The sequence below is a fragment of the Fukomys damarensis genome, unplaced genomic scaffold (assembly GCF_012274545.1).
Source record: "Fukomys damarensis isolate Sample0158 unplaced genomic scaffold, DMR_v1.0_HiC HiC_scaffold_28, whole genome shotgun sequence".
NCBI lineage: Eukaryota > Metazoa > Chordata > Mammalia > Rodentia > Bathyergidae > Fukomys > Fukomys damarensis.
In genome coordinates, this window is record NW_022900940.1 from 46,073,013 (window position 1) to 46,081,702 (window position 8,690).

The 8,690-nt window shown below is 38.8% G+C and overlaps 1 protein-coding gene across 25 annotated transcripts in view; it reads right to left on the minus strand.

The window, feature by feature from the left end:
• Cadps (calcium dependent secretion activator) overlaps positions 1-8,690 on the minus strand; it is a 418,444-nt gene that overhangs the window by 312,732 nt on the left and 97,022 nt on the right. The window lies entirely within an intron of this gene.

An 8,690-nucleotide genomic window follows, 5' to 3' on the forward strand; every position in this document is an offset into this window, starting at 1 on the left:
TACTGTTAAATGAAATAAATAAGTCACACGTGTAAATACCGAACAGTTTCTCTGTTGTAAAAAACTATAATTGTAAATAAGATCATAATGGTATAATTGACAATGTGAAATAGGAAGAAATGGGCTAAAGGTGTAGGGGAAGTGGAAAGGGTAGGGGAAAGAAAATGAGGGAAAAGAAAAAAATATGAGAAGATGAAAAAAATGGAAATAAAGTTTTTGTAAATGGGGAAGGGAGGTGGGTGAAGGGAGGGCAGGGGTAAGGGGAAAAAATGAGAACCGAGACCTGTCATGTAAAGGTACAAGATCCCAATGATGATGTAACTGTACTGCAGACCTAAAATGTACCAATACGCTCAAAGAGGAAAAGTAAATAAATGAAGAAGAATTAGCAGTTATAACAAAGGACATCTCCATGGCCTCGGAAGCTCTCTGGTGCACCTTCACACTCCCCGCTTTCCCAACACGAGCAACTACTATTCTCATTCTAACACTACGATTTAGTTTTTTAGAATTTCGAGTTTCATATAAATGGAAACATATAATACCTTTTCAGTTTGCACATTTTCTCTCAATATGCCTGTGAGATTTATCCGTCTTTTGAATGAAACAATAGTTTAAAAAATTTGTTTTACTTTTTTCTAATGTATAATTATACCAAAGTTTATCCATTCTACTTCTGATGAATATTTGATTTTTTCCAATTTTTGACTATGAGGAATGAAACTGCTATAAACATCTTCATGCATATCTTCTGGTGGACAGACAATACTGATTTCTCGTGAGCAAGTACCAAGAGGTAGAATTAAGTCTTCTCCTGAGAGCAATATAAGGGGGGTCCACTTGCTTCATTATAATCAAATTTCACCTATGGACTTTGGCTATTTGCCAAGAGTGTAATACATATATGCTATCCAGGAGAATGCAGTTAACTGATGCATTATATGGTAATATCTAATAACTTTAAGGCTCAATTACTTTATGTTCTAGTACTTACCATCTAGGTATGTTCCCTGGGGAAATTCTTGTATATCTGAACAAGGAGACATGTACAGAGATATTCAAAATAGCATTTTTTATAGTAGCAAGCTAACTGGAATCTCTTCCTTGGGTAAATAAATGACAGTATCTGCATAATAAAATACAACTCAGAAAGTGAACAAATAGTGCCACATTAGTCAGTATGAATGTAACTACAGTATGAATCATCAAAATAGCAGATATTGTTCAACAATATGTAGATGAAGTTTTAAAATATTCACAATGCTCTAGAGATCTGTTAAGAGTGCATGGATTTCATGAAAGGACTGTGCTAAGGAACATATGGAGGAGGGGTAGGGGCAGATACAAAAAGAAGTACTAAGCTGTACTGTGTACATGTACCAGCTCCCTACAATAAATGCACTAATAAATTAAAAGGCAGCAAAGGCAGGAAATGACTACTCAGTGAGACTCCAACTGTACTCCTAACAATTTGTTAGCCTGGGTAATAGGTATGCAGGTGTTGGTGCTCCTACACTTTTCGTCATTTTTGCATGTGTTACACATTACTTAATATGAGGTAAGACTCTGTGAATGTGCTGGAGGCTACTAAACATGCCCTGTATCTATTCTCTCTTGCTTCTTTTCACATGTGAGGTCCTCACCCTGTAGAAGTATGAGCTGGGCATGCAGCTGCCTCGCTCAAGCCTATGTTTCTGAGGTTCCTTTGTAAGAGACAGAGTCAGGGGCTGAGTTCATGCCACAGGGGTCTGCGCAGAGGGGAGGACAGTTCTGGGTTATTTCCTTACAGTGCGGCAGCTGGCTCATTGCTCCTTCCTTCTTGTGAGCTGATGACCAATGTGTTGGTGGTGGGATAGCTTCAATCATATGCACACAGACAATACCTTAGTAGCTTGTGATGCCACAGGACTGAAGAACTATTAGCTCAGATGTTAGATAAAAACAAAGTGTTTCTCTTGTGTTATGGTAGCTCAGACTACAGCCAACTACCTTAGTCATTGAGACCTTAGATATAACCCATGTAACAGAGAGCTCCCTGATTGCTATAATAGGGGAACTAGTTTTGGAGATGTGGTTTAAGATGCACTGCAGCTGGACCTGGAGGTGCATGCCTGTAATCTCAGCACTCTTGGAGCTGAGGCAAGAAGACTGCAGGTTTGAGCTCATCAGGAGAAACTGTCTCAAAATAAAACTACACAAAATGGCTGGGAATGTAGCTCAGTGGGGAGGTCCTAAGTTCAATCACCTTTGCAAAAGTAAGAAAAGAAAAGATGCAGCTCAAGACACCAAATATCAGATGTGGAGAGGACAACTTATTAGGTTCAAGTTCTGAATCTGCTACCTCTGGACCTTAAGCAAGTCCACCACTTGCCCAGGAATCATTTCCTTCATCTTTTAATAAGGGGAAACAGAAAGATGTGCTTCTCATCAGGGTGCTATGAAAATCAAAGAAAATGATACCTAACCTGGCACGAAAGCAGAGCATTAGAATAAAGAGGAAGATACTGTGTGAACTGGTTATTTCCACAGAATCTTATTTTTCAACAAATTAAGAAAATAAACACAGTCTGTTCTCACAGGCTCATGAATAAATAGTGTGAACGTATTATTAAAAAGACTACTAAGAGGTATGACATTCACAGAGTACACCTTGTCCACTTAACCAACTATCTGGCATACTTTACAGGCAATTCTATATGAAGTCAATATTGTTATTACTTCCTACATAAATATTTCTGATCCATTAAGTCTACAATTTTCCATCTCATCCTATGAAATAATCAGTAAAAAACCTAAGGAAGGCACTGAGAGCTGTTATACAGAAAAAGTTAATTGCCATCCCCTTTTATTTGCCTTTAAAATAAATTACAGTTGTGGGAGACAGGCAGAAGGATCAAGAGTGTGAGATCAGCCTGGGCTACAAAGCAAGTTCAAAGCCAACCTGGAACACAGGAAGAACCTGTCTTAAAAAATATAAGAGCGTATTATTTCTTTCTACAAGACTTTTTATTAAGTACTGCATATCTGGGCAACTAACAGAAACTCAAGAAGCACACACAATTCTGGCTCCTGCATTACAGATATTGAGCTTTTAAAAGCCAAGTGAATGACTGTCCACAGACACGTACTTTCTCCTCCTCTCCACTGGGTACATCGGGTCTGTGGAACTCTCACTCAGAAGCCCCTACTGTTGCCGTTTCATCCTTAAAATAAATCCAAGCTCTCAGCTGTGCCCTGCGCGATGTGCCCTCAGACTAGCCCTTTGAAAGCACTCTTTACCTTCAGTGTGGTCTCTGTGCTCCAGTCACAGTGACCTACTTCCACCTTCAGTTTCCTTAAACCAAGCTCACTGCTTTTATTTTATAACCAACAGCCACTTCCTTTTTCCAGGCCTTTACAGCTGCTTCCCTCACTGCTGCCAGTCCTCAGCATGGCAGTCACTGACTATATCCAGACTTACCTGTTCAAATTTTCTAAAATACCAACAGTATCCTCTGCCCTCTCTCCTTCTCCACATTTTCCTTTTTATCCCCTATCTCTCTTGATAGGACATGGTCCATTTGGTTACTTTTTTGCTTGTCTTGTCCAATAAAGATCAGCTCCATGAGAACAGGGCTCTTGCTGTCACCTGTGCTGCTGCATCCCCAGTTCCGGGTGCTGTCTGCCATGGGTAGATGGACTCCAGGACTGAGTGTCGTTTTATCACTAACGGTGCAGCCTTATGTCCCTAATTTCACTCTCACTTCATTTGTCTAGGAGGTTTTACTGATTTTATTGTAACCAGACAGAATTTTAAGATGGAAAAGCAATACCTTCCCAACTCACAGTGACATAATGAAATGTATACGTGCTGCTGAAGCAAGCCAGTGACATAACAAAGTAGCTAACGATTCTCAATGACAAAAAGATCAGAGGAATTATGCTCTTTTCTCTGAAAGGCGGTTGAAATGATAACAAGTTGACAACTCTCCTAACTGACAATTAAAGGCATTAAAGAACTTATCTGTCTACACTTCTGAACAGTTTTCTACAAATAAAATACACATTTAAATGTATGACTCTCTTTTCATTAGGGAAGTTCAATGACCATCGTGCCCTAATTCCTTGGTATATGTAGAATCCACACTTAATTTTGGATAATAAAGAAAGCCTGGACCTTGAGTTCTTAAATTCTTACAAATTTTTGTAATATGTTTGTTCTTTTCTTTGTCTCACTCTAGAAATAAATTATTTTCTAAAAAAATCCTGCTTGTTTATTAAGACGAGTGTATACAGCGGACCTTTCTTATGCACAGGTTCTGCATTTGTGTACCCAGCCAATCACGGACTCAAAGTATTAGAAAAAAATTGCACCTGTCAGTATTCAATTAGCAATAATACAGCACAACTACTTATGTTGTATCCTCCACATTGCACTGGTTATTAAACATGATCTAGAGGTGATATAAAGGATACAGGAGGATAGGTTATGTGCAAATGCGATTCTATTCTATATAAGGTACTTAAGCATCTTCAGAGTCTTGAAGCCAAAGCCCCTGTCAACTGTACTGGTGCTAAGCAGCTGTATGCTGGGGTGTGCCGACAACAACCAAGACTTGAGGAACAGCGGCAGGTTCAAAAGCAACCACAGTCCTTCATGCTCATTAGCACTGTGTAGCTACAGCTCCTCCCCTTAAGAGACGGAGTTTGTTTCTCCTCTCCTTGAATCTTGGCTGACTTTCTTATTTCCTGCTCAGAAGAATACAGCAGGAGTGACGATGTGACAGTTCTGAACCAAGACTGTACTCTTCCAGTCTGTCTCTCAGAACTCTGTCCAGTGGAGGCATGAAGATGTCTGGGGTATGGAATCATCCTAGCTGAACAGAATCATCTCCCTTATCTGAGATCAGTCTATGGTCATCTGATACCCAAGAGTAACAATCTTACCAAACCCACAGCCGACAGCAAGCACATACATGAACTCAGCCAAGACCACAAGAACCACAGCTCATATGCAGGCTGTGAGTGGTGACAAGTGCTTACTTTTGAAGCTGATAAATTTCATAGTGTCACACAAAATAATTAATATAAGCATCATCATAACAGAATCCGAGATAGGCAAGGGCTTTGCTACTTTCTAATGATTTTTATGATGTTTCCTTGGTTTCCCTCTAAGTAAAGGTTTCAGATTTCCTGATCATTTAGCCAGTTCATAAATCTGTTCAGATTCCATACTTAATCTTGCATAATGAAGAAAGCCATGGACCCTGAGTTCTTAAATTCTTAGCTTAGTCTACCTTCTTCTTCCTCCAGTTTCACAGAAACCTTTTAGATTGAGCACATCAGAGTTGATGCCAGGACTCAAGCACATTAGTACAGTTCAAAGAAGGGGACAATCAGCATTAAATACAGAGAATAAGTGAAGTAAAGGAAGAGATTCTGGATTAGGATGGTTGCCACAGCAGAGAGAGTTTGGTAGTTAACACCAGAACCATGTTACAGTCATTCCTCTGTCTTATCAGTAGTCTGTTACTCATCATGCATACTTACTTTAAAAGCTGTTGGTGTTCACCAGCTAATGCAAAGATCATGCTGGATAAGAAACCAATCTTGAACTCGATGATTTAAAACAATATACACTTATTACCATATTCCTGGGTCTGTGAGCTACCAATCTAGATGGGGCACCACTGTAGGCTTGAGAGTGTAAGTTGATTTAGACTGTGGGCTGGCTTGGCTTGGCTGTAGCCTGTGGTCTGAGGTTTGTTTTGTGAGTATAGTATCATAACGAGACCCTGGCTGGAGGGATAATGACCACGTGGGGCGTGGGCTTCTCTCAGAACACTGCCACAGTGTGACAGTTCAAGTTCTGTGCTCTGTACTTTGCTGACAGCCCCTTGACAAAGCAAGAACAGCATCCAGGTTCAAAGTCAAGAGGTGTAGAAACCCACTCAATGCCTCACAGTTTGTCACAGTGTTCAATTTTAAGTCAAGGGTGTGAAGAATTAAGACCAGTTATTCAATCAACCACAGACATTCTCAGAACAGTTTCTTCTCTACTCTTGTCCATCATTAGGCACCTCATTATTCAACTCAAAACATCTCCTCATCGTTCCCACCACCCCAATCAATCATTCCTCTACAAAGCAGCAACTGACCAACCAAATCCTATTGCTACCTGAGATCTGCAAAGCTCTCCAGCCGCTACTACCACCCCCATCACCACTGCCAGTAACTACCATGATTAGCTCAGCCTACTGGTACTGAGTCTCCTCCCTCTTTGTGAGGCTCTTTTCACACCTCATTTCTACCTGGTAGCTATTAATAATTCTCTTTTACAGAGAAGTTAATTAACTCTGTAAAGGTTACACTGTTAAGTGGCTGGCTTCACACTGCCTCTATGCATTACAATTGTTCACTGTCTCACAGATCGACTCTGTAAGCTGGATGGTTTTGCTTGCATATTAGTTTGCTCCTTCAAATTGTGTCATATATTTCTTGAAGGCAAGAACTTTGAGTGATACTTCTTCAGATTTTTTTTCCCCAGCACAATGCAATCATTTGATTTCAACCGATGACTCCAGAGAACTAACCCAACTCCATGTATCAGTACTTAACAGAGGGAAATTTTCCCAAGACATGGGCATTTAATTCATTAATGGTGGCTAAAAATAACTAGCACCAATCACCTTATTAGCTGTGTATTGTCATTAGTCTCTTTCTCCATATACAAAAGTAAAAAGTGAGCCTCACAAAGGTTAGGTGACTAACTTGTAGTCACTGAGTAAGCAGCGGAGCCAGAATGCAAACCCAAATCTTTTAACTTTCATGTCCTAATTTTTAAAAAATTTACATTAGCTTTAAATTAACACATAGAAATTGTACATAATTACAAGGTAGGGTGTGGTATTCCAATCTATGTATAAAGTGTGTACACATCAAAATGGTAATTATAGCATTTCCATGTCCTTATCTTTTTTAATATTAAAGTTCTATTTTAAAAAACTTTATTTATTGATTTTTGGGGTACTGGGGATTGAACTCAGGTTCTTCACACTGAGCTAAATCCCAGCCCTTTAAAATTTTTTTTTTTTTTTTTTTTAACTTTATTTTGAGGCAGGATCTTAGTAAGTTGTTTGGTTGCTTGGGCTGAACTGCAACTTCTGGTCTTCCTGCTTCAACCTGTCAGAGGGCTGTGATTATAAGCTGGAGTCATCTGGCCTCGATGAGAGTCCTATTTTTTAAGCACTGATGCTTAATATTTGATTGCTACATAATTCAAGGGTTAAATTATAACTATTCTGAAAGTTTTATTGTGGAATTCTAGAATGATCAACCCCTGGTAAATCCTTTGGCACAGACCAAGTTTTGGCTTATGTGGCAATAATAACAATAAGTGAAAATGGTAGTTTATATGTTTTTAAATGCCCGTGTACTAAGCACGCTGCTGAATGAGTTACTAATTTTCTTATGGCAGTTTCACAAAAAGTGAGCCAGACACCCTCTGTTATTATCCCTGCTCTATAGAAAAGTGTACTGATGTTTAGAGAAGTCAAGCAATTCACCGAAGATTTACAGGTGAGTCTGACACGAAAGGAATTTTACATCGTAATCTTGGCATTTTTATTATACAGTGTCATTGTCTTCAGTTTCAATATTATAAACCACTACCAATTTCTACTGTTTACAGAATGGATGGACTAAGTTTTATGTTTCAGTTTTAAAGGTGATATCTTATATCCTGGGTAATTTTTAGAAAATGAAGTAATTCTTCCAGTTATGATGGGACAACTGTTTAATTTCGGGTTAACAGACTGCCCTTAATTCAAATCTGCCAGTCGCCTATTTTTACAAACAAAGCTTTACTGGAAGATAGCCATACCTATACCTTCACCTTTTGTCCTTGGCTGATCTCACTGTGATGACAGATCAAGCAGCTGGTACAAAGACTACAGGGTTCACCAGGCCTAAAACATTTACCATTGCCTGGTTTAATTCATAGGTTAAAATGGTATAATTTAAATTTTTATGCAACTTTTTGGGTGTTCTTACACCAAAGTACAACTTCACTGAAATTCTGGGTTCACTGGTCTCAGTGACCAAAGTACTCATGGGACACAGGCAGTAGACACTTGTCAGGCCCTCTGGATAGCTGGATCTCACACCAGCATTTCTTGTTCTTCAATAATCTGAACACCATGGGCTTTTGTTAAGTATATTCTTAAAATCTAAATCAGGAAATATACTGATATAGTATAACCTAAATGAGTGAGGCAACAGAAACCTAACCAATCTTCATCGAATGAACACATTCTTTACGTCATAATTAGCCAATACACAGGATTGAGTTCTGTTGACCTTTTGGTTCCTCTTGAAACAAATTTTAAGCAAAAAATAAGCTGTAAAGACACTCAGAAAAGATTTAGTAATACCTGTACATACCCTGTTAGGGTGTAGGTAAATCAGTACTTTTTATTTACTATCTAAAATTTTTATCTAGAGAAAAGATATGCTACTTCTCTATCTATGGAAAAGATACACTACTGCTTTCAACAAGTGAGCTGAAGAAGTTGGTTTGGAATCATGCAATCCTGAGTTCAGATCCTAGCTCTGTTGCTGAGTAGCTGTTTGACCTTGGAGAAATTATTTAGACTGTCTGTATGTCTGTCTGTCTTTTCTCTCCCTCTCTCTCTCTTTTTTTTTTTTTTTTT